The sequence below is a fragment of the Dromiciops gliroides genome, chromosome 1 (assembly GCF_019393635.1).
Source record: "Dromiciops gliroides isolate mDroGli1 chromosome 1, mDroGli1.pri, whole genome shotgun sequence".
NCBI lineage: Eukaryota > Metazoa > Chordata > Mammalia > Microbiotheria > Microbiotheriidae > Dromiciops > Dromiciops gliroides.
This window is the reverse complement of record NC_057861.1, coordinates 518,218,381-518,246,096: the sequence shown is the minus strand read 5'-3', so window position 1 is coordinate 518,246,096 and position 27,716 is coordinate 518,218,381. Positions and strand designations below refer to the sequence as shown.

Here is a 27,716-nt window from a genome sequence, read left to right as displayed (position 1 = left end):
TTCACAAAATTCTCCTGGTTAGGATAAAATGTCTTAGAAAAAAATTTCCAGAAAAGCTTACTTGAGAAGCTGTGTAAGAGACAACAAAATTACAATTAAGTTTGTGTGGAAAAGTATATGCTTCCAAGATGACTGGCTTAAATTTTCATTAACACTCCAGAAAAAGGATGTGGGAGTTAATGTACACTGTTGCCTGAAGAAATTGTTCAATATGCTACTCTGGAAAAAAAAAATCAATTAAGTTTTCTTTTGGGGGAGGGATAGTGGGAGAGCTGGGGAGGGAAAACTAGAGCGAAGGGATGTAAATTCAGGTTTCTCATCTGTGACATGAAGGAGTTGGCTAGTAGGTTCCCTTTCAACTATACATCTACAATAACGATATAATGAATAGTTTGTATCTGAAAGCCCCAATTGACACATTTTTTTCATTCTAAACAAAGTGAATATTTTAGAAAGTTTAGGATAAACAATGGATAAATTACATCTGATTATACTGATTATTATTATTATACATCTGATTATATCTAATACTTTACCAAACATTTTAAAATATGTATTTATAATCTGGGCACCAGTATCTATTGGTGTATTATACTTTAACTGAAATTCTGCCAAATATTAATTTGGATCATGAGTTATAAAACCTGAATTCAAATCTACATGAGTGATTTTATATGTCATTTACCTCCCTTAGCCTGTTTCTCATTTATTAAAAAAAAGGGGGGGGGGAGAAAAGGAATTGACAGGGAATGGACAAGACTTCAATTCCCTTCCAGTTCTAAATCTATGACCCTAGGGAGTTTCAATTGTGAATTGATAAAAGTTATTTAATCATCTGAATTTATCAGGGCAAACTGAGAGAAAAGACAGCACCTAACAACTATAGCTTATTCTAATTCATTTAAACTGAACATTAAAAAAATTTTCTCATCAATTCAATGAATAAGCAGGAAAGGAGCAATGAAGACAGTTTACTACATAACAGAACATTTCAAATTTCTCATACCGACAGCTCAAAGTACATTAAATTTGTATTAAAAAATGCACCAAGCATAGCATACGTTTTATAAGTTTCAAGTTTAAACACATACATGCTTTAAAAACAACTAAATGCTTGTTGTTAAATATCCAGAAGACAAATTTGTTTTAATTAATAAAATAAGATATATACCAATAAAAAATACATAACTGCCTAATACAGCATGGCAAAAAACACCCTAAACAGCCATAACCAGCTACATGAGATGGATTACCTTAAAATAACTTCACAAGCATCAACTTTGCTTAATGCAAATGCTTAAATGCTTAACCAACTTTTCTTATGCTGCTGCAAAACTACTCTGAAAAAAAAAATCAAAATAAATCACAAGTTGTTACCTCCTAAAAGTAAATGTATCACCGTATATATAATGTAGCAGAAGAAATACTGGATATGGAATCAGAAGAATTGGATTCAAATCCAAGCTGTACAAGTTACAAACTGGATAATGTTGAGCAATGCACTTAATCTTTCTGGGCTTCACTGTCCTCATCAATCAATCAAATAATAAACATTTATTAGCCTCATAGTAACAAGCAGGGTCTATACAGATGCTAGAGATACAAAGACCAAAAAAATTGAAACAATCCCTATTCCAGGGGAACTGTTCTAAAGGGGAAGAGATGTACACATAAAGTAAACTACTGACACTCAGTTGACTCTCCCCTATTATTGGAGGGCAGAGTATTAAATTCCTCCCAAAGACTTCCTTTATAGAGAGTTCACAACCTTTCAGGTTACTCCATTTCCATCAGCTGCCCTGCTTGGCTTCAACTGTGCCTAGTACCCTGAGGTGAGGGTGTCCCCACCCACACACACTCCAGCATTTTACCTTCTTTTTGTATTTTTTCTTTCATTAGACTGTATGTTCCTTGAGGGGAAAGGCTCTCTTTTTCTCATTTGTAACCCCAGCATTTAGCACAGAACCTAACACATAGTAGGTACTTAATAGATGTTTACTGAATTGAACTGAAAATAAATAGTTTAACACAAGGTAGTTAGGGAAGAAAAGTATTAGCAATTGGGGGAATCAGTAAAGGCTTCTCATAGAAGGTGGTGTGTAAATTGTATTTTCAATGAAGGGTTTATATAAAGTGAAGGTGAGGAGAGAATAAGGGTATACTGGAATTTAAATCTATGATCATCTATTTCTGAATATAAACATTATTTATATCTACTAATAAAATGCACTTTTTGTAGAAAAAATAATCTTTTTTGACCAGTGACCAATCTATTATAAGAAAAAGTATTTTCTGTCCTATAGAAAACCAGAGAACCAGGATTAAAATCCTAATTCTGGCAGTCAAAATTTCCCTGAACTAAAGTTCCTTTTTTCAGTTTAAAAAAAAAAAAGGATATTAAATTAAATGACCTCTAAGATCTCTCCCAGTTCTCAATCCTACCATCCTATTAACGGACATATAAATTGTTCTTCTTTAATAAACAACACTAATAGAAATATGAAAGGCTCACAACAAAGGGCTTCTTCAAGTCTTGAAATACTATTTATTTCTGACCCATTGAAATTTGTTTTTTCTAAAACCAGCACTGTCCAAGATAAACCATTCATGTTTTTAACTCCACTCTTCCCTTTCGCCACTGTTATACTTTGTGAAACCACTAGCTGGGGCAATGCTTTTCAGTCTTTGGATGAATTTGGAAAAAGTCATTTAACCTCTCCAGTCGTCCAATTAGTCTGTAAAATGAAGAGATGAGGCTAGATCTCAAAGGTTCCTTTCCAAATCGAATATTCTGTAACTCTACGAGTATAAAGCTAATTAACCCAAAGAGTGCTGAAACATAAAACTCTGCCCTCAGAATCACATATGAAAACTGACCTGGCAACATCTGTATATAGTACTGGGCGGAAAAAATTCTGCCTCATAATTCATGACCAAAGGTAGAGAAAAGAGACTGTCAGAAATAATGTTAAGAGAACAATGAAAATCAATAGACAGTGCTTTCAGCCAAGTAGTGGTTTTGTGAGAATCCCTGATTTATATATAATTAGGGGCTACCAAGGGCTCTGATTCCTAGGTAGCATAGTAGACAGAGCTTAGAAAGACCTGAGTTAAAATACTCAGTTTCAGTCACTTACTAGCTGTGTGCCCACAGTTCTGGAGCAGGTCCTCATCACTTCAAGCCTGGATTATTGCTTTGTCACAACTAAAATTCCATCTTCTTTCTACCAGAAGACCTTCCCAACCTCTCTTAATTCTAGTGCTTTCCCTCTATTAATTATTTCCGATTTATTCCAAATAGGGCTTGTTTGTATATATTTGTCATCTCCCCCATTAGACTGTGAGCTTCTTGAGGGCCTTTTGCTTCTTTTTTCATTCTTGGTGCTTTAGCATAGTGCCTGGTACATAATGGGCACTTAATGTTTAGTGACTGATTGACCCTGGTTAAGTCACTTAACTTGTCTGCCTTGGTTTCCTCATCTGTAAAATGAGGATAGCGACTATTTTGAGGATCAAATGAAGTATTTGTAAAGTGCTTCAAAGTGCCTAGCACATGGTAGGCACTTAATAAATACTTCTTCCCTTCCCCTCAAAATCAGCAATCATTCCAATGCATGCGATATCCAATGCACTCTTCATCAAAATCTTTTCAGACCTATTTCATTCATAATCTCAGCCTATCCCTTCAAACTCTTATCATCTGTAAATTTAACAAGCATATCATTTATATCTTCATCCTCTATCCAAGTCATTGATTAAAAAAATGTACAGCAGGGTGCCAAGGATGGCTCCGTAGGATCTTCCACTAGAGCAAGGGTTCTCAAACTTTTTTGTGTCATGAACTCCTTTGGCAATCTGGTGAAGCCAATGAGCCCCTTCTCAGAATAATTTTTAAGTGAAGGAAATTTTCAGTTAGAGGTCAGTGAAAATAAAGATGCAATTTTTCCATCAAAATTCATAAACCCCCTGAAATCTGTTCACAGACTCCTTATGGATCTATGGACCTCCAGGTTAAGAACCCTTGCTCTAAATTCTTCACTTTGAGCTAACATAAACCCACTAATTACTACTTCTAAGGTCTGGTGATTCAAACCCTTCCATATCTTCCCATCTCACCAGAAACACTGCATGAGAATCTTGCTGAAATCTAAATATATCAATCTATGAGTCTAGTAATTCTGTCAACAAAGAAAATGAGGTCAATGTGGCATGAAATGTTTTTTAATCCATGCTGGCCTTTAATGATCATTGCTAAGAATTTTAACTACCTAAGGCAATGAGGAATGGGGAGAGAAGGAATAACCTGAGGATCCAGTAATGTTCAAAGAAACCAACTGCTTCCCATACAACTACCAAAAAGGTGAGGGTCCTCCATTCTCCTGTGTCAGTACCCTATGGGAATGTCCTCCATATAACCACTAGCCCAAATGCAAACCAAAAAAAAGTGCCCCAGGTATAATTAAGTTCATTCACTGCTTCCCTTTCTTTATGTGCTCACCCATCTACACACACACACACACACACACACACACACACACACACACACACACACACATATATATATTTGCCAGAAACAGAAGTCAGGCTCCTTAGTCTATAAAAGAGGTCCTGGATTCAAATTTTTCTCCTGACATTTACTTCCTGTGTGACCTTGGATAAGTCACTTAAACTCCCTGGACCTGTTACCTCCTCTGTAAAAATGAAAGATGGTCTCTGAGGTCCCTTCTAGCTCTATAACTACTTCTGAAACTCTGATCAATAATAAGGATCACAGGATCATAGAGTTAGAGGTAGGTGGACCTGTAGTTCATCTGATCCAAATCCCTCCTTTTACAAATAAAGAATCTGGAGGCCCTGGGAGGTTAAGTGATCTTCCCCAAATCACGTGTAAGTGGTAGAGTCAGTATTCCAACTCAGGCCTCCTGAATCCTGAAACAGAGATGATTTGTTTTTAGTTTCTCTAGAAAGTAACTAACACATCATCCTGAAATTAACTGTACTTAATAAGTAGTATCTCATGCTAATGACTAACTTCCAAATATATTTATGAAGGAAAATCACATTCAAGTCCCTATTTCTTCAAACAGTAGCCAAAACCTGATTACACTAACCAAAAAAGAAAAAAAAAAGGGGAAAAAAAGCATGTGCTTCTAAATGTAAATTTATTTTTGAATGAATTCTGACAAGTTTTGGACAGGACCTTTAAAACAATGACTATAGATGCGTGCAAAAGGAAGAGGAAGAAGGGTAGAGGAAAAGAATCCACTAACTTTAGTAACATGTAACAATTAACTAAAGATTGTTAAGTAGTAATAGCAACAAATAAGAATCCAAGCATTTTGAATTAAAACTCTCCATGGCAGACCTTTCAAATAAAAAAAAATCAGGATATAAGATAAAGAATATGAAAACTTCAATCCGTAATCTAAGTTAAAACTGAATATAATAAAATTATATCTTTGAATCTATTTGATAAAAATCCTAGCAGTACATAATGACTTACTACTTGGGCTTAATCAGAACATGACAAGATTTCATAAGAGATAAAGAAAACTTGTATTCACATGGCAAATATTTCAGCAAAGGCTTACTATGACCAGAAAGAAGTTAAAATAATCCTAAGGAAGAACAAGAATCAGTTCAATCACTAGCTATCACAATCACTATTCTTCCACTTTGGAAGAGTCCAGTCAAATGGGAAGTCCAAACTTCCAAACCATAGAAGCTCAGCGACTTAACCCCTTTAAGCCATGAGAACATATTCCCACATATATCTATCCATAGGAAAGCTGGAGAATTTAAAAACTAGATCATCAGACATTTCTTTGCAGACCTAAGCTTTATAACGAAAAGGTGAGTGAAACGGGACAATACATACAAAAGCCACAACACAAGCAAACAGTTATGAACCAGAACAGAGGGTTAAAGTCCTTTGTGCATTTTGGGGAGCTACAGACTGGTGATTTAACTGATGTGAGTAATTCCTGGGGTGGAAAATCCCTTTACCCAAATAGATCAGCAACTGTTCCGCAACTTTACAGTCTGGGAGAGTTGCAGGGAGCACAAAGAGGTTAAATGCCTTGCTCGAGAACACATCCAAGATGTGTTTGTCAAGAGCAGAACTTGAACCCAGGTCTTTCAGACTCCGAGGACGGCTCTCGATCCACCACACCAGGCATTAACTAAACCGAAGTCCCCTCGACCAGCACGGGGAGGGTGGGAAGGGATGGGAGTGAGAGAACCCATGGCAGAGGCTGATAAAGGTGAGCGGCGAAAACCCACGGGGGCTGGGGGTGGGGGGGCCGCAAAGAGGCCTGGAAGGAGGAGAGGGGCTCAGAGGAAGAAGCGAGCACAATGAGAGGCGGGGAAGGGCGAGGTGGGCGAGCCGAGCCCGCACCGAGTGTCGGGACTGCGACGGGGGAGAGGGGGGGGGTCTTTCGGGGTCGCAGAAGAGACGAGCCGGGGCCGCCGCACTCACCTGCCGGACACTCGCCCCGCGGCCAGCGGGAGCGGCGGCGCCGCCAGGGCGCTCCCCGGGCTGGATCCTGCCCCGGCCGCCGCGGGAGCTCGGCAAACCGAAAGCGGGGTCCGGAAGGGAAGAGGAGGTGGCCGCGGAGTGGTGTCTGGGGAAGAGGACATAGGGGGACGCTTGGAGCCCGGGCTCCCCCCTCTTCCCTCTTTCCTCAAAGAGAGCCGACCCCGCAGCCCGAAAGCCCCATTCCTCCGGCTGCCCGGAGGCTTCCCTCGCCCGTGGCGCCCTCCTAGCCGCGGCCCGGTTTCCGGCGGTCTCACTCCGCCCCGCCCCTGCCTACTTCGAGTCCGCCATCTTGTTTAAGGCGGGAGCAGCAAATTACGCATGCGTAAGAGGAGACAGTCCCTTCGCCTTATTCCATTCATCCGCCCTGCTGCCTACGCCCCAAGACGTCCCGGAGGGGCGGGCTCCTTCCTTTACGTGACTTTTCCCTGGGCAGATAGATACCCGGCTTTCGCCTTGAGGCTTTGGCAAGACTAAAAGGCCGCGCCCCCTTTCCTCGCTAGCCTTCCTGGGGTTTTGTGTGTCTGCAGGGGCGGTCAGTATGCCGGCGCTCCCCATCCATCCCGGGGCCCTGGGCCTGCACACTCTCCCCCTGGGATGCTATGGTGGAATCTGCTAGGTGGCCGCTCCTGGAGCCAGGAAGACCTGCGTTCAAATTCTGCTTCCAACACTTAGTGCCCCTCCACGAGTCACTAAACCTTTTTCCTTATTTATTTATTATCCGCTAATAGCACCGACTTTATAGAGTTGTGAGAATCCAAAGTGATAGCAAATGTGAAGTGTTTTGCAAATGTTAAAACACGATATGTGTGCTAGCTAGTTTTATTAGGAGCTAGATACAAGCATAGCTCCACTAGGATAGCTTTTAAAATTTTGTTCCTTTTAGATGGAGACTCTTCATTAACTTGGTCTTTATTTATACAGTTGCCTACTCTATTATTTGTTGATGTTACTTTGTGATTATTATCAAGTCATTGCATGCTTTCATGCCTCCCTTTCTATATTATAAACTTCTTGAAGTGAAGGACTGAGTCTTATTTCTTTGGCATTCTGTTACTATGTTGAGGACTGCCCTTAGCACATGGTACATTCCTTGATTAGTCAATACGGGGAGCTTGAGACTTTCACTCTAGATCTTTTTAGTTTTAGTTCCAGCTTTGCCACACTAACATTATGACTTCAGATAACTAAACTTCTCTGGGCCTAACTTTGCTTTACCATAACAGAGACCTGCTCTACTTAAGGGTTGTGATAATAGATCAGTCAATTAATAGGAACTGGTCAGTAGTACTTTAGATCAAGGGTAAGATTTGGTATCAGGAAGGTCTGAGTTCAAATATTGCCCCAAATATTTACATGTTATCTTAGGGAAGCCACTGAAACTCTTTCAGCCTCAGTTTCCTCATTTGTAAAATGGAGATAATAATAATTGCACCTACCTCACAAGTTTTTTATGAAGATCAAATAAAATATGTAAAGCACTTTGTAAGCCTTACATATAAATGCTATTATTTTTCATTATTGGGCACTTATGCCTGGCACAGCATGCTATAGGAAGGAAGGAAAGGAGAAAAGAAGGGAAGGGGAGAAGAAAGAATGAAGGCACAAGTATTTATTAAGCACCTACTATATGCTAAGTACTGTGCTAAGTGCTTTACTAATATTATCTCATTTAATCCTTACAACTACTGTGGAAGGTAGGTGGTATTATTACCCCTATTTTAGAGTTGAGTGAACTATGGGTTACAAAGATGTGTAAGACAAGAAACTTACCATCTTATTGGCTTTTTGTTTTGTTTTGGAAACTTACCATCTTATTGCAGAGGCAAAACTTATACATAAGAAAAGTATAATTCACACTACTAAGTAATCTTATTTTTCAAATAAATTATACTTTAAGAATCCAGAAGAGGAAAAGTTCACTATGGGTTGAGGACAGTAAAGGAAAGGGATGGAATTTAGGATGAAAAATATAGAACAGGAAGGACCTCAGAGATCATCCAATACAATGTCCTCATTTTATATGAAAGGAAATCTCAGTTTAGAGAGTGTTGTGACTTTCCCAAAGTCACAGTAATAGTAAATAACCATTAGAACTTGAACCCAGGTCCTCGGATTCTCAATCTAGCACTCTTTCCATTGACCCACACTAAGCCTTACAGGGTAGTTAGGATCCAGATTGTCAGATAGAGTAGGCACTAGATATCTTACTAGGGGAGATACAAATGTAAAAGGGGGTAGTGATTATATCACTTTGGTTCTGACAGAAGCTGTGTGCATGGCAGTACTGGAAGATAAGTTTGGAAAGGTAGGTTGTGGCCAGATTGTCTTGAAGGTCAGGTGTTCCAACAGGCTTCTTGTATAAAAGAGCATCAACTTTATCCTGAGTTCAGGATACCATTGAAACTTTCTAAACTTGTCTTATACCTCTCTTATCTTTCTTTGCTAAATTCTTAGGAAGCATAATCATTTCTCTCACATCTCAATCCCTTCCAGTCTGGCTTCTCAACGCAAAACTCTACTGAATCGGAAAGAAGGAAAGTACCTGCTTATATCTATCAAACTAAATAGCATACATCATAGCAAGAAAAGCAATAAAGACAATCACATATTCACAAGAGAGAGCATCCAAGTCTCAGTGACTAAATACAAATGAACACATTATAGGTGGGTAAAAAGCAAAGTAAACTAGAGTTCCTAAGGCAAGTAGATTTTGACCTAATAGACTTCACTCAGACTTAATATTATGGGACTTGATGACTGGAATATGACCCTGGAAGAGTTTGCTTTGTTCAAAAGGAACAGTAATGGTAAAAGAGGTAGTAGAATAGCATGATGTTTTACAAAGGTTTACCCACGAGGAAAATTTAGAACCAGAGGGGTAAAACACAATGAAGAGCATTTGAGTCAAATTTAAGAACAGCAGAAATGGACACAATATTTTCATGGGCATTATGGTAGAAAGAATATATCTACTAGCCAAATAGGCTAGCTAGCTCAGTAATTGGGGTTTGAGAACCAACTGACAGCCTAGGATATGTAATTCAGAAGAAAAAACATTCCCTTTGTATAAAAGTTACTAAACTAGGAAATTGGGAATAGAAAGGTATACTTAAGAGGATTTAAATAATCAATCAACAAACATTTAGTAAATGGCCACTATAAACCAAGTGAGAAGCAATTTAGTTCAGTGAATAAAGAGCTGCCCTTTGACCTAGGAAGATCAAGCTCTACCTCTGATGCACACTTGCTATTTGACCTTGGATAAGTCCTCTAGGCATATCTAAGCCTACAAGTTTCAGAAAAAGTACCAGCCTGCTTTGGTAAAGGGAGTACCTTCATCTGAGAGCTCTATACACCAATGAAATCACAATCTCAGTCCCTATCCCTACATGCTAGGCATTGAGCTAGACACTGGGAATATGAAGACAAAGGTGGAATATTCCCTGTCTTTGGGGAGCTTAAATTGTTTGTGGGAGAAAACACACATATAGGTATATAAAATATATACAAGGGAGTTGTGGATGCTGGGGGTTGACAGCATGTCAGGGGAGAGGAACATGAAAGGCTTCATGTTGAAAGTGGCACTTGAGTCTTGAAGGAAATAAGGGATTCCTTCAGAGTGAGGAAAGAGTATATTTTAAGGAATGTGTCACAGCAAGTGCAAATGCACATATATGGTAGGTAGTGTGTCCTGTGTAAGGGGGCTGAGGGTGAGGACAGAAAGGAATAAGCACTTATATAGTGCCTGCTACATACCAGATATGCTAAGCACTTTACAAATATTATCTCATTTGATCCACACAATAACCCTGTAAGGTAGACACTGTTAATATCCCCATGTATGTTGAGGAAACTGAGGCAAGCAGGGATCAAGTGACTTGCCTGGGGTGATACTGCTAGTAAATGTCTGAGGTCAGATTTGAATTCAGGTCTTCCTGATTCCAGATTCAGTGCCCCATCTACTATGCCCCAATAACTGCCTCTTAAAAAATACTTCAAAGATCCATCCCTTTTCCTTACTGCTTGAGGACATTCCATTCTAAATGGATGTGGGACCATCCTCTTTGGTTATGTGTGGGTGGGTTTGATGCTTAAGTATAGAAGTAATGAAGGGACCAAACATTAAGTGCTTACTGTGCGCCAGATGTTATACTAAAAGCTTTACAAATATCTCTTTTGGGAGGCAGAGCCTAGATGTCAGAGTAAAGGCAAGGACTTATCAGAGCTCTTTCAAATTCCCCTCCAAACAACTTTAAAATAATGCCTCAAAACAAATTCTGGAATAAAGCACCTGCTGGGCTCTGGGTGCAGAAAGAAATCCAAATGGAGGGGCAGCTAGGTGGCACAGTAGATAAAGCACCAGCTCTGGATTCAAGAGGACCTGAGTTCAAATCTGGCCTCAGACACTTGATACTTACTAGCTGTGTGACCCTGGGCAAGTTACTTAACCCCCATTTCCCTGTCCCCCCCCCCACCAAAAAAAAATTCTGAAGCAGCAGACCCAAAAAAAGGACAGGATGAAACAATTTTCCAGCCCAAGACAACTTAGAAGGTCAACAGGAAAGGTGTACAAATAAAACAAATGTCTCCAAGGTCAGAAAGAAGGCAAAAAATTTGGGGGGGGGGGAGGAATTTATATGCAGTTTCCCAGATAAAGACCTCATATCTCAAATATATAAAGAACTTTGTCATATAAGAATATGAATCATTGCCTAGTTGATAAATGGTCAAAAGATATGAAGGGCAGTTTTCCAACAAAAAAATCAAAACAATTTTAGTCATATGAAAAAGTGCTCCAAATCATTATTGATTAGAAAAAATGAAAATTAAAACAACCTTGAGATATCATTTTATACCTACCAGATTGCTAAAATGATAGAAGAGGAAAATGACAAATGTTGGAGGGGATGTGGGGGAAAAAATGGCACACTAATTCATTGCTGTTTGGAATTGTGAACTGATCCAACCATTTTGGAGAACAATCTGAAATTATGTGCAAAGAGTTATTAAACTGCCTATACCCTTTGACCCAACAATACCACTACTAGGTCTATTTCCAAAGATGACTAGGGAAAAAGAAAAAGAACATATATGTTCTAAAATGTTTATAGCAGTTCTCTTTGTGGTGACAAAGAAATGGAAATTACAGGGTTGCCCATCAATTAGGGAATGACTGAACAAGTAGTATATGATTGTGGTGGAATCCTACTGTGCTATAAGAAATGTTGAACTTGATGATCTTAGAAAAACATGGAAAGACTTGCATGAAATAATGAAGAGTTAAGTGAGCATAACCAAGAGAACATTGTTGGAATATGATGTTCTGGAGCGTAAAGGAGCTAGGATTACAACCAAGAATCACCTGCCCAGCAAAACTGAATATAATCCTTCAAAAAATGTTTAATGAAATAGAGGGCTTTCAAGCATTCTTGATGAAAAAAGAACCGAATAGAAAATTTGACTTTCAAATAGAAGATTCAAGCATAAAAAGGTAAATAGGAAAGATAAATCATAACGGATTCAATAAGGTTAAACTGTTCATATTCCTACATGGGAAGATGATACTTGTAACTCCTAATCATTACTGGGGCAGTTAGAAGGAGTGTATATATAGACAGAGGGTACAAGTATGAGTTCACTATAATGTGATAATCTAAAAAAATTAAATTAAGGGGTAAAAAAGAGGGATGACTATGATGGTATGATATCTTTAAAAACAAAATTAAGAGGTGAGAAAGAGGGATGCACTGGAAGAAAAGGGAATGGAGAAGTAGAATGGGGTAATTATCTCACATAAAAGAGACATGAAAAAGCATTTACAGTGGAGGGGAACATCAGAATTGGCCCAAAGAGGGAATAATATACTTATTCAGTTGGGTATAGAAATCTATCTTACCCTAGAGGGAAGTAGGAAGGGAAGGGGATAATAGGTGCGGGTGAGGCTAATGTAAGAGACAGTGGATTTGGGAGGTGGTAGTCAGAAGCAAAACATTTTTGAGGAGAGACAGGGTGAAAGGAAAGGAGAGAGAGGGAGAAAGAGAAACATAAAAAAATAAGATGTAGGGAAATACATGGTAATAATAACTGGAAAAAAATCTACAGCAAGTTTCTCTGATAAAGGCCTCCTTTCTCAAATATATAGAGAATTGGGTCAAATTTATAATAATAGAAGTTATTCCCCAATTGAACAGGCAGTTTTCAGATGATGAAATTAAAGCTCTCTATTGTCATATGAAAAAACGCTCTAAATTACTACTTAATAGAGAAATGCAAATTAAAACAACTCCGAGGCACCACCTCACACCTATCACATTGGCTAATATGACAGAAAAGAAAAAAAAAATGTTGGAGAGGATGTGGAAAAATTGGGACACTTATAAGGCACTGTTGGCAGAATGATGAAATGATCCAGACATTCTGGGAAGCAATTTGCAACTATGGCCAAAGCGCTATAAACCTGTGCATACACTGACCCAGCAATATCATTCTAGGCCTATACCTATCCATCAAATTACTTGCCTTCTCAATAAGGGGTGATGGGAGATATGGAGGGAGAGAATTTGGAACTCAAATTTCCTTTAAAAATGTTAAAAATTATTTTTACATGTAATTGAAAAAATATTTTTAAAAAATGAACAAAAACATCTCATTTGATCCATATAACAATCTTGGGAGGTAGATGAGGAAACTGAGGCAGAGGTTAAACGATTTGCTCAGAGTCATAAACAGCTAATAAGTGTCCAAGGCCAGATTTGAGCTTAGATCTTCCCAATTCCAAGCCCAGCACTCTATCCACTAAGTCATCTAGCTACCTCTGCCCTCTAATACTCTCTGTGAGGGTAGTATCAGTTCATAGGAACTCAGGTCTCTGCTGAATCCAACTCTAGCACTCTCTTTGTTGGGTCATTCTCCCTTTACTAGTCCTGAACCCTTCTACCTGTATTATATAAGTACTCATTCCCTTCTCTAGGGAACAAGCTGGCTTTCAAAAGCAGTACTCAACAATGCACCAAGGGCAGCTAGGTGGCACAGTAGATAGAGCACCGGCCCTGGAGTCAGGAGGACCTGAGTTCAAATCCGACCTCAGACACTTAACACTTAGTAGCTGTGTGACCCTGGGCAAGTCACTTAACCCCAATTGCCTCACTAAAAAACAAAAACAAAAACAAAAAAAAACAATACACCAGTCAGTCAACAAGCATTTATTCAAGTCTTGTCATGTGTCAGACATTGTGCTAAACCCTGGGGATACAAAGTAACAAACAATCTCTGCTTTTAGGGAGCTCATATGCTAATGGTGGAAGAGAACATACAAACAATTATATACAAACGAGATTTAAATGGGATAAACTGGAGATAATCATAGACTGCATGAGGGCATGTTCAAGTCCTGCAGCTGGATGGTACCCTGAGCCCCTCTCCTTAAGTGGGGGGTCTGAGAAGAGGTCATCTGTATCCTCCACCTTCTCCAATCAAAAGGAGAGAGGGGCCTTAGAGGAAAGTGGTTGCTGAGGAGGTATGAATTTCAGAGTTGATTCCTTCTTTCAGGAAGATAAGTTTCTAGAGACAAGGATGAAGTCTAGGAGAACAGCCAGGGAGATCTGGGAGGGGCTTTCAATGTCCACCCTCCACCCTTTCCAATAAGAGAGAGGGAAGTACCCTTGGGACAGAGGGTACTGAGAAGATATGAACACAGGTTTGCTGTGTTCTTGTTTAACCAACACACAACAAGTCCCACAGTCACCATGGTCACCTGACCAAATTGTTTTCCAGAATGGTCAGATCACTTAACAGCTCCATCAACAATCAATCCTCCTATAGCCTCTCCAACAATTATCATTCCCTTTTTATCATCTTTGCCAATTTCCTGGGTGTAGAACCTCAGAGTTGTTCTAATTTGAATTTCTCTTTTATTAGTGATATGAAATACTTTTTAAAGATGGTTATTGAAAGCTCAGATTTCTTCCCCTGAGAATTGCCAATTTCTGTATTAGGGAATGACTCTTTTTTTATATACCTGTATCAGTTCTCTCTGTAGGTCTCATGATCATCTTTATCAGATAATTAACTGTTTTCCTCTCTAATTTTAACTGCCTTGATTTCATTCCTAGGAAAACTTTTCAATTTTATGTAATCAAAGTTGTCTATTTTTTATCTCCTATGATCTTTTCTATCCCTTTATTCTTAGCTAGGCGAGGCTCAGGCCATTCCTCTGACAGTTTAGGTTCAATACTGGAACAAAATGAGTCATTCCCAGGTTATTCAGCAGTTAACAAGAAATTTACTTAGCCTTAGCAGGAAAAATATATTAAACAAGGATATATGCATCGATGACACCTCAGATTGATTTAGCTGAGTGAGCAAAGCTTCCTTGCCTCAGTTGCAAGTGGTCATTGTGGTCCACCAACCAACCATCAAATTGCATCTAGAGTACCTCATGTCTGTTTTGTATTTAAATGACCAGGAATTGATATCAATAGCTTGAACCTTTAACTCAAACCTTTCAGCTTTAAGTGCCCTGAACTAAGGCGATGGTGTCAAAGACTTTTAAGGGAAAACTAGAACTTGAATGGAGATGGGGAAGTAGAATAATGTTCCTACTAAATCATGCATTTGGGGAAATCTGTTGATTTTGTGTGTGTGTGTGAGGCAATTGGGGTTAAGTGACTAGCCCAGGGTCACACAGCTAGTAAGTGTTAAGTGTCCAAGGTTGTATTTGAACTCAGGTTCTCCTGAATCCAGGGCCAGTGCTCTATCCACTGTGCCACCTAGCTGCCCCCAAGTCTGTTGATTTTTAGATTATCTATATTTGACTTATTTTCCAGGCCAGTTTTTACATTTCCTTCTCATTTTTTTCAGTCTTTTTCTCTTTGTTCCAATATTTCTTGTCTCACAAAATCATTATGTTCTGTTTGTTCCATTCTATTTTTCCACAAGTCTGTCACTTGGATAAGATTTTCTATCTTCTGTTCTAAGTGATTTTTCTCCTTCCATTTTTCTCTCTCTAGACTTTTAATTTCACTTTTTGATTCTTGCTTCATGAGTTTTGACCACTTTGGGTGTCCTTGTGGCCAAACCATATTTTTATCGGAGTCAACTGTATGTTGCAATTGCCCTGTCTCATTCTGTGGCTTTAATGAAGACTTCCAGGGTGCTTGGAAGCCCCCATGCAAGCTAGTACTGCCTAGCCTCATCTCCTTATTCAGTGCTAGCTGGAGTCAGAAGATCTGGGTTCAAATCCTACCTCTGATACTTACTATCTGTATGACCTTGATCAAGCCACTTTATGTCCTTAGGTCTCATTTTTCTCATCTATAGAATGAGTAGCTTGAACTATGTGGCCTCTATGAGGTCCCTTCCAGCTCTAACTCTGTCATCCTATGATCATTTTAAGATGGTTCATACTCTTATAGAATGAAATGAATAAGATAAGTAAGAAATAAGAAGAAATTTACAGTATGCTGAATACTTCTTCAAAGGGGAAAGCACAATCTAGATGGTCTGTACTGGAAGGCCAGGATGAAGGCATAGATGGCATAGTTGTCCAATTTGCAGAAACAGAGAGTAGCTAAGGGGCATATTCTGGATTTAGGGTCAGGAAAATCTGAATTCAAATCTGCCCTTGGTCACATATTAGCTCTGTGACCCTGAGCAAGTCATTTAACCTCTCTTAGCCTGTTTCCTCATCTTTAAAATGAGGACAATAATAGTACCTACTTCCCAGGGATGTTGTAGGGATAAAATGATATATTTGTTAAGAACACTGTAAACCTAAAAACCTTAAAGTTATATGTAAATGCTGACTACGATGTTGTTATGCCATGACTCCCAGAGAGGTAGAGAAGGCTAACATGTTAGATGACAGAGTTGGGATCCAACTCAATCCAGTAAAGATTTGTTAAGCACATGCAAGGTACTGGTGATACAAGATGACAAATAGCCTTTGCCCTGAAGGAGCTCATATTCCACTGGAGGAAACAACATATGTGTGTGTATATATCTATATCTATATCTATCTATCTATCTATCTATCTATCTATATATATATATAGAGAGAGAGAGAGAGAGAGAGAGAGAACATTTGAAGAGGAGGTAGATAAGTGTATATATGTGTGTATATATATATACATATGTTTATATACATTTATATGTGTATGCATATATTTATATTTATTTATTTATTTGTAGATTTGAAGAGGAGGTAGAGATCTCTAAAAACTATGGCAATCAGAAAGGGTGTCCAATAGGAAGTAGGACATAAGCTGAAACTTCAAAACCAGTTGGGGTTTTAAGAAATGAAAATAAGGAGAGGATATTTCAAAAATAGAAGATAGTATAAAGAGGGGAGAGATGAAATGTAGAGTTTGGGGAACACCAAGGAGAACAGACTGTGATGGTAGAGAACCATTGTTAAGTTCTCTCCTGAACACTTCAGGGAGACATCTCCTAAATGAGCTACTGAGGGCTGTGGTAAAAATTATTTGTGGTAAAGATTAAACTCGAAGAACTTCAAGGACACAAACTTAAAAGTGAGGGTGGGAACAGAAGTTGGCGTTCTCTGGCTGCTAAACTTAGCCGTGGTAGCGCACGCGCAGGTGAGAGGAGTTGAGAAACACATGGTTGGTGTTCGGCTTTGGGTGTGCTGGTTCTCGGCCTGGCAGGCAGTTTGGGATTCAGTGAGTTTTATAAAGGAAAATAGACTAAGTTTAGATCTAAGGTCATTCATCTGTATTTCTACTTCCCTATTTCCCTAATTAAGAAGTGTTATAGATTGCATAACTACCTCAACCCTCTATTATATAAAGGAGGGAATGTAATGGAATTTATTAATTTGATCATTGACAATGCTATGCTAAGGTTTAGTAAAAAAGAAGAGAATCCAGCTTTCCAGTCCAGAGTCCAGAGCCCAGTTTTCTAGACCAGAATCCAGCTTCCTCCTGATGGCATCTTACCACTTCAAGAAGACAAGAGAACTCGGAGACTTTATATGAACAGTTTTGTTTTGTTGGTTTTTGTTATCTCCTTCTATTATTATATACCATCTGTAACATGTACTCTCTGCAGAGGCCCTCCCTTTGCAAGACCAATGTCAAAGAGTCGCGTTCATGAGGGACTGCCCCTCTGGACAAAACTTTTCTCACAGGGCTAATTATCTAATGTTTGAGGATCTATTCCTGAGCTAGGTGATGGAGATGAGAGGCCTAGTACCTGAGGAACTGGTACCAGTACATGTCCCAAAATGACAGCTTTGCCCCATCTTAGTTCCATGGTAATGGTATTGTTAGGCAGGTTATTTAGTAAAAAGGATGAGTGTATGTAGATTTGTTGATCTTTCAAGCATTATGTAAATATGAGATGTTACTATTTTTATTTTTTCTATTCTACTTCCTATAACTGGAATAACCTAACAATATAATAAATCACACTTCCTTCAAATTACACTTCAAATCTTCCAACTAAACCAAAAAATATAAAAGAGTGAGCTGTCAGAGATGCATTTTCACCCCCTTCAAATGATAGGGAAAAGCAAATATTCCATCTGTGCAAAAATGGATAATTAGCAAAGTCTGATTCTCAGACAGCTGGCTTTTAAATGAAAGGGAACCTAGTAAAACCTCTTTTAGTCATTTTCTTTGGATTCTTTAAAATGCCACCACCAAATTGTTTAGGCCCCTAATACTAAAATCTTAAAGACTTTTGAGTATTAATTCATTAAAGTTTATCTCCTGTGAGAAAATAATTATTAATAATAGATTTCGGGGCAGCTATGTGGCTCAGTGGATAAAGCACCGGCACTGGAGTCAGGAGTACCTGAGTTGAAATCCGGCCTCAGACACTTAACACTTACTAGCTGTGTGACCCTGGGCAAGTCACTTAACCCCAATTGCCTCATCCAAAAAAATAAAATAAAATAATAGATTTCTTGGGGGACCCAGAGATCAGAAAGTCCAGTTCTCCTTGGAAAAACTTCAAATCTCATCTGGGAAAAACCCAAGGGAATAAAAGGAGTGGACATAGATTCTTTTGTCTAGATCACTTTGCCTTGAGCAACTTCAGTGAGGGTCTTTTGCATTCTTTTCCCTGATATCATCCATAGAGTTCATTTTCATGTAGACCACCTTCAAGTCATTTCAACCAATGAAATTGAATGATACTAACCAATTAGCTTTGATCAATGTATAATAATACCTCTGTCATAATAGGATAAAAACCCCTGGAAGACTTTTTAGGACAGCATGAGTTTTCACTGGCTAGGTCTGGTAGGTCTTCTGGGTCTTCTGAGGCTTTTCTCCTGCTCGCACTAACTGGCATGCTGAAGCTGTCTCCCATGAGAAGTTAGGGAGACATGGGTTCAATCCTTTACTGGTATAATATTAATAAATGAATAATAAATGCTTACCCCAAACTAGTATATATAGCAAATAGAAATAGCAATTTCAAAAAGCACACTTCCTAGATATGAATTTTAAAAGATATTTTCAGCAAACATGATTCCTTATAAGAACACAAAGGAATGCAAAGTATTATTGAATATAATGAAACTATATATATGTGTGTGTATATATATATATATATATATATATCTTCTGCAACTCTATCTATCCCATATGTGATCTGATTATTAAAATTAGATGTCCAGGACCACCAAATGCTGTAAATAAAAGGTCAGACACCATATAATGAAAATTAAAACTTTAAAAAACAAGATTATTCTGCACCCAGCAGAAATTTCATAAGGGCATTTGAAATAATGTGTGCTAAAAGACAAAAATGAAAACTCAGGAATGATTAGGTGACAAAAGTAAAAGCAGAATGTAGATGGAAGGACAGAGGGAAGAACAGGCCTGAAATACTATGGACCAAACATCACAACACCTACTTACAGTTTTGTTTTGTTTTGTTTTTGTGAGCCTAAATGCATAAAAGGGAAGAGAGGAGGTAGAAGGTGAAAGGGAATATTTAATATGCATTAATTAAATCAATTATAAAAAATGAAGAAAAATAATTACTGTAGTCTCTCAGCAAGAAAAAAGACTACAGGACAATTGGTAAGATGGTAAAAAGGGAGGGATTGAAATGGAGAAAGAAGGCAATCTTGATTCATTGGTGGGAGGGAATCCCACTGAATGCCACTAACAAGGGATTGGAAGAGGTTATAGAAGAAATAAGAATTATCAGAACATATTTTACACAAATCTATGCTAAAAAAATTGATAATACACAAGAAATAAAGTAATCCCTTAAGAAAAATAAAATATCCAAAGTAACAGAAGGCCAAAAGAGATCTTAATCCAAACTCGGGAAAAGATATAGAGCTCCAAGGGGTGGGGGGTGGGGGGACTCCTGCTACTGATAATTCACAGCAAAATTCTATTATATTTTAAAAGAACAATTAGTAACAATACTACACAAATGATTCTTAAAAATTAAGAAAGCACTTTTTTGTTTTTGAGTTATTTTAATCGTGTCCCACTCTTCATGACCCCATTTGGGGTCTTCTTGGCAAAAATACTGAAGTGGTTTGCCACATCTTTCTCCAGTTCATTTTACAGATTAGGAGACTGAGGCAAACAGTTAAGTGACTTGCCCAGGGTCACACAACTCATAAGTGTCTGAGACCAGATTTGAATTCAAGTCTTCCTATGTCCAAGGCAGGCATTCTATTCATCACATCACCTAGCTGTGCATGCAACTTTTTCCAGGAACTTTTAAACTGGATAGGGAAACAAACCCTAGTCTAATTTCACCTTTATTAACCTCCAGTTAAATAGACTCAGGTGGGAAGAATTACTCTCCAGGATGATATTATGATTTCTGGGCTAAGAAATTCCCCAACAGTATAAATGTACTTATATGCATATATATGATTTAAGCTATTACCCAGTGGACAGGTGATTAAAAGACATGTACTGATCTCAAAAAAATAATTGCAAACTATTAACAGCCATAAGAAAGAATGATCCAAATCACTAATAATTAAAGGAATGTTGCCAGCTGACAGGTCTCAAAACCCTTCTACTCAAACTCCAGTGACTTCCTATTGCCTCCAAGATCAAACACAAAATACTTTGTTTGGCATTCAAAGCTGCTCATAACCTATCCCCCTCCTACTTTCATGGCATCTTATACTTTACTCCCCAATATGTACTCTTTAATCCAGTGACACTGGCCTCCAGGCTATTCCACAAAGACTCACTCCATCTCTCAGCTCCAGGCATTTTCTCTGGCTGTCCCCCATGCCTACAACAGTCCCTTCCTCCTTCCTCTCTGACTACTGACCTCCCTAGCTTCCTTTAAGTTCCAACTTAAATCTTACCTTTTATAGGAAGCTTTCTCTAACCCGTCTTCATTCTACTGCCTTACTTCTCTCAATGATCTCCTATTTATCTTGTACATGGCTTTCTTAGTATATATTTGTTTGCATATTTTCTCTTCCATTAGATTGTAAGCCCCATGAGGGCAGGGACTGTTTTCTGCCTTTTTTTTTTTGTATCTCTAGTGCTTAGCACAGTTCCTGGCACACAGTAGGTACTTAATAAATGTTTTATCAATTGATTGATTGATTGAAGTATCATGACAACCTATCTTGTGAAATGAACACCCATTTTTACTTTGTGTAATTTTCTGTCCCCTTTTGGCTTGTAGTCTGACTCAAGACCAGTAGGGAGTAGGCCCTGGAAAAGTAAGCCCCAAAAGGACTTATTGGGAAGGGCCTATGTCCAAGGAATTCTTGTATTGTGTAAGAAGGTCCTAGCCAATGGAAATCCTGCTCTTAGAGCATGAACAGGGTTTTCTGCATTCTACCAGGCCATAGGGACCATAAGAGGCCAAGAGGACTGTTTCCAGAAAGGCATGATGATGTTTAATGGAAGGGCCCTGTTTCCCAATTTAGATGTGAAGGCATTCTGATTTTTTTTTGCACCCCTTTCCTCATGGTAAAGCAAGGCCTTTTTGCTTGTCTGATTAGCTAGAACTGAGAATCAGACAAAAGATTTCCATAGAGAATCCCACTTTCTTCACTGTCCGTAATCAAAGAAAATATCTGTAGTAAGCTTTTGTATGGGTAGAGAGGCCTAAGGCAGGAGGTGTTAATATGGGCCTGTTTTTTTTCCTTATTTGAAATTTGTTATCTCTTGTTTTTGCTTTTTGTTTTTGGGGGTTTTGGGGGGTTTTTTTGTTTTTGTTTTTTTTTGCGGGGCAATGGAGGTTAAGTGACTTGCCCAGGGTCACACAGCTAGTAAGTGTCAAGTGTCTGAATCCGCATTTGAACTCAGGTCCTCCTGGCTCTAGGGCCAGTGCTTTATCCACTGTGCCACCTAGCTGCCTCTATCTCTTGTTTTTAAAAGACTGTTGGACTAAGCTGTGATTTTGTGAGCAATGAAATGTCAAGAGGACAAGTTCCCATAGGTCCGATACCTGGAGTCCATGACAAATTTTGTAGATTGCTGAACCTAGCAATGAGTGAAGTCTCTACTAATCCGCTTGACCTAGCAGTAGAAGTAGATCAAAAGGGGCATCTAGGTGGCACAATGGATAGAGCACTGGCCCTGGAGTCAGGAGGACCTGAGTTCAAATCCAGATTCAGACACTTGACACTTACTAGCTATGTGACCCTGGGCAAGTCACTTAATCCCAATTGCCTCAAAAAAAAAAAAAAAGAAGTAGATCAAAGGCAACCAAGACAGAGTGAGTAGCCCTTCATCCAGTAGGTATGTCATATTTGAAACTGAACTTGGTGGGGTGAATACTATGTAGTAACTGCTTTAAGTTTGAGCCTGCTTTCCTCTAGGGCTTTGGAGAGAGTGTACTCCCAGTGTTGGGGAGAACTGTTTGTACTTCTGTCCTTATATCTGATCAATAAAGATATTTTGTAAAAGTGTGTTGATTCTAATTGGCTGACTGAAGATAACCAATCCCTGGAGGTTACTGGATATTAATATTGGGAGTCAGGGGAGAACATACAGAACTGATTAATTGAGATAATGGTATTAGAAAAAGATAAACATCTCAGGGTATCCATAGGACCCCAAGGGGGAAATGTAACCATGTTCAAGGACCTATCTTATCTGTGAGAATGGAAGTTGGGACAAGGATCCTCAGTTTATAATGGATATACTTTATTTTATAAATGATTTGGGGAATTTACAAATATCTTTGGGATTAATGTGCATTCTATGATTTCTGTTTTCTATTTAATTTTTTAGTTCACCTTAGTTTCCTTCCTTTTAATAAAGTCTTCCTTTGTAATATTACAAACCATGCTTGAAAGCAGGAAATCAGTATCAGTGAGGTTCTAAGCATATATTTTCCCAAGTTTCTTAGGTGGGGCCTCAGTTTACTCAACAATAGAATGAAGAAACCAGAGTCTAAATGAGCTAGGTTATGGGACAGCTAGGTGGCGCAGTGGTTAGAGCACCGGCCCTGAAGTCAGGAGTACCTGAGTTCAAATCCAGCCTCAGACACTTAACACTTACTAGCTGTGTGACCCTGGGCAAGTCACTTAACCCCAATTGCCTCACTTAAAAAAAAAAAAAGAAAAAAAATTAGCTAGGTTAGAACTCAGGTCTCTTGACCTGAATTCAAATATGTTAAATTATTCTGTCCTATTATTATAGATGGGAAATAAATAGTGGGCACAGAGGTAAGTAAGAATTTGTTGATATTTTGATATTAAAAATTCTTGGTTTTATTATGGCAAAAAACATGTAGTTTGTCACATATCGCAAGAGATGTGTCTAAGTGGGGTCAATGACTCATCATCCAAGTGTACAGTATTAATGCCCTTCAGTATACCTATCTATAAGTTTAATTTTACAAATGTTACATTTATGGTTGGACCTATCCAGGTGTTTAGGTTCAGGATTTAAGAGCATATTATTAGTCTGGAGATTACACTGAGTAAAGGCCTTGAGGCTTGGACCCACATAGTATAAATGGAAGAGGTGACTTTTTTGTCAAAGGCTGACCTGGCCAAAATATCTAATTTGTGGAATCTATTTCTGCATGTTAATGAGGCAGAAAGTCATGCAGCTTCTGTAGAAAGCAGAGCACAGAGACCCAGATAGAATGAAGGAGATGTGAAGATCTGAAATTCAGGGAATGGAACTTTGGAGCCCAGATAGGGAAATTTGGGGTAGTAGAATTGAATTTCCCAAGGATGATTTGTACTTAAATTGCCTGTATCACCTTGGGCAGATTAGTTATGTGGGATCCAAAATTACCCAATTTGCAAGAAAAACCACTGAGGCAGAGCTCTGAGCCATTAACTATTTATTAAAGACACTAGGGGGCAGCTAAGTGGTGCAGTGGATAAAGCACTGGCCCTCTAGCTGTGTGACCCTGGGCAAGTCACTTAACTCCCATTGCCTCTCAAAACAAAACAAAACAAAAAAGACACTAGACCCCTTTAGGGAATGGGACCTCAGATCTTCCTCATGATCTCAGATGCCCCCTGGTCCACAGCACCCTACCTTTATAGGGCTTGATACTCAGACACTCAGAAGAGGCAAAGTAAAACGCAGTCTCATATAGACCTTGATTTTGACTCTCCAGGAGAGCTGGAAATGATGCATCAGCATGAGTGGTCAGAGGATGAGCAAGACAGAGTTCATCTCTGCTGACTAAGTGGTCGTAATATGGGCCCCTCCTCATCTTGGCAAGAGAAGGTGTTCTGGAAGTCCAAAAATAAGTTGGGGTACTTTCAAATTATGTCAAGACATCATAGGATGTCATACCATGCTGGGTTTGGTAATCAGCATTCTTGTGGTTAGGCAAATGACCTTTATAACTGGTAAATAAGTGACAAATAGTAAAATCATAGTTTTAAATGTTAATTCTAAGTATATTATTTTAAATGTAAATTTTAAGTATGTTATTTAAAATTTTATTTTAAATATATTAAATATATTAATTTTAATTATATTATCTCTACATAATATATTAAAATATGCATTAATATATTATTATTCCATCAATGTTAGTTGACTAAACTGACAATGTATATTAGTAGAAAAGTATATCATTAATAATTCCTAACAATCATTACCCGCTATGGAATCACAATGAACTAATTAATATGAATTGGAATAAAATAGGGCTCCCATAAATTGTTTCTCTCACTTACCTTCCCTTAACTTCAGTTTCCCTACCTGTAAAATTAGGGATTACATGATATGCTCTTTATCATGATGACATCACTGATTTGGGTTTCTATTTCCATCCTCACTGCTCATTCTCAGTCCTGATTTTTCTTGATGTTTTTGTAGCATTTGATCTTGTTGATCATCTTCTCCTTCAAGATACTCTCTTGTGAGATGAGCAGAACCAGTATAACACTGTACACAGTATCATCAACATTATGTGTTGATCAACTGTGATAGACTAGATTCTTCTCACCAATACAACGGTACAAGAAAGTTCCAAAGGACTCATGATGGAAAAGGCTCTCCAAATCCAGAAAAAAAAAAAAAAAGGACTGTGGAATATGGATGCTGATTGAACCATACTATTTCTTTTGTTTTTGGTGCTGTTGTTTTTCTTTTTTGAGGTTTTTCCTTTTTGCTCTGATTCTTCTCTTATAACATGACTAATGCAGAAATATGTCTAATGTTATTATACCTATATAACCTATATCAAATTACCTGCTGTCTTGGGGAAGGGGGAGGGAAGGGATGGAGGGAGAAAAATTTGAAACTAGAAATCTTATAAAAACAAATGCTGAAAACTATCTCTACATGTAACTGGAAAATAATAAAATACTTTTATTTTTTAAAAAAAGAAAAACTATACTCTCACTTTTCCAAATTTTATCTCTGGTCGTCTTGATAAGACTAAATTGCCCTAATTAACCATATAATTTCCCTTCCCTTTTGCTTCAGAATCTCAAAATCTTTCTTCTCCCACTAAATATCTATTATATATTACTATATATCTATCCTTCAATATTTCTAATTATATATCATGCATACATATATATACATATATACATATATCTGAAGCCCAAAGCACTGTATGTGATAGAAGTTCGGTTTCTTATATTATTGATCCTCTTCCTTGTTCTTCTTGTCTTAAGATAAATTATTTGTGACTGTTTAATTCACAATTAATTTTTTTTAAATTTAAGAACATTACAATTGTTTAAATACTATTCATTTTTATTATTAATATAGCCTAGGTTCTGGAGCTAATTCTCTCAATTCAACATATATCCTGGCAGACCTGGGTCCTCAGAGAATGTCTGCTGCTGTTCTCATCACTGGACCCCAAGAGCCTGGTGTAAGTGAAGGGGGGAGCAGGGAGAGTGTCTTTACAATTGCTATAGCTCATGAGACTTCATTGATGTGTTCCTTAACCCTTGATAATCAGATGATATCAATTAGCTAGCCAAACTTAATTTGCTTTTAGAAATAGATATATACTAAGGTAATATAATAAGAAGAGTGGATACATGGGGCAGCTAGGTGGTGCAGTGGATAAAGCACCGGCCCTGGATTCAGGAGGACCTGAGTTCAAATCCGCCCTCAGACACTTGACACTTACTAGCTGTGTGACCCTGGGCAAGTCACTTAAACCTCATTGCCCTGCAAAAATTAAACAAAACAAAACACTGACTAAAAAGAAGAGTGGATACAAATATCACCCCAACTTGAGGGCAAATTCTCCCACAGATTTAGACAGAAACCAGAGGAAAGTGGAGCTCAGGCTTAGAGCTTATGTGGCAAAGGCAGTTCTTTCACAGTTCCTGGAAGTCCTTTTACTAGAGTTGTCAGGATAGTCCCCTTAGGTTTGATGTAGTTTTTCTGCTGGGCTCCTTGGGGAATACTGAAGCTTGCCTTTCTTGAATGTGTATAATTTGTCCTTGACTCAGTGAAAACACTGCCACTAGTCAATTTTGTCCCTGGGATGCTGCCAGGATGCTGATCCTCCAAAGTTCAGGAGGTTGTCTCCTTTCCCCTTCCCCTTCCCCCCAAACAATTTTCTCTCTGGAGCTTAGACAGACTTCTCTTTCCTCTGCCTTCTATGCTACTGCCCAAATTTGGAACTAGCTTGTTATTTTATAAGACCCATAGGGCATGGCCAAGCCTCTTTGACTAATAACAACACACCTCTTGCAGAGCATAATTCCGTTTTATTCCCTGGTTTTCAAGACTTCTTTTATCGAATTAAATGCCTTTGATTGGTTAAATAGAGGTGTTACCTTCTACTTAGTTACTTTAAGCAGGGTGATGTGATTAATTGATTGATTTAATTAACCCTATCCATTACTTTAATATTATTATTATGACATTATTTTGTAATATTTTTATTGTCATTATTATTAATGTAGTAAAGTGAGCTGCAGTGAATTTGCTCACCAGTGTAGTATTCTATACAAATACAAGAAAATTGGTTCTGAGATACTGTCATTCCAGGAAATCCAAGCATGATCAGATGAGCTTTGGACTAACATATTTTACCTTTGTACTAAAAGACTTGCCCTTAAGAATGTCCTATATCTGGATTCTTCAAAGAAGAGCTGTCAACGTGTGTGTGTGTGTGTGTGAGAGAGAGAGAGAGAGAGAGAGAGAGAGAGAGAGGCTATCAACAAACTATCTAATTTACATGGTAAAGTAGAACCAAAGAGCCTATCCTAGTGATAGAAGGACCCAAGTTCCCCACCAATAAAAAGTACATTTGTACTTGCTTGAAACCCTTCATAAAAATGAATGTTGTCAAGTCCTCTGAGTCAAAAAGTTGGCCTCCCTTTTTTTAAATCATAAAATCCTGACAATAAAAGTCAGCAATGTAAAACCCAGGCCTCTGGGGAATAAAGAGCAATATTTATTGTAGTGGCACATTATTATTTGTAAAACGAACTACTTTTTATGTATATGTAGGGGCAGCAGATGACTTTTACAAAATATATACTGAAACACACCCAGGAAGCTAAATATAGCATCAAGTTATTATGGAGAAGTGATAGATGAAAATTATACATGCCAACCCTGAATTATTCAAAGATTGCTTTGATTTGGGGAAAAATCAGAGTTTTCCCACAAATCCCTTATTTTAAATCATCCTGCTGGAAGAAAAATTCATTATTTGATAAAAACTGCTGGGAAAACTGGAAAAAAGTATGGCAGAAACTAGGTACAGACCAATATTTCATACTGTATACTAAAATAAGGTCAAAACGGGT

General features: G+C 38.2%; 1 protein-coding gene across 1 annotated transcript in view; it reads right to left on the bottom strand.

Annotated features, from left to right (window-relative positions):
• The window catches only part of APC (APC regulator of WNT signaling pathway), a 149,538-nt gene extending 142,932 nt beyond the window's left edge, over window positions 1-6,606 (bottom strand). The window contains exon 1 of the mRNA XM_043978865.1: window positions 6,479-6,606. The gene's annotated coding sequence lies outside the window, so the exon portion shown is untranslated. The remainder of the gene's footprint in view (window positions 1-6,478) is intronic.
• Between the last annotated feature and the right edge of the window lie 21,110 nt (window positions 6,607-27,716).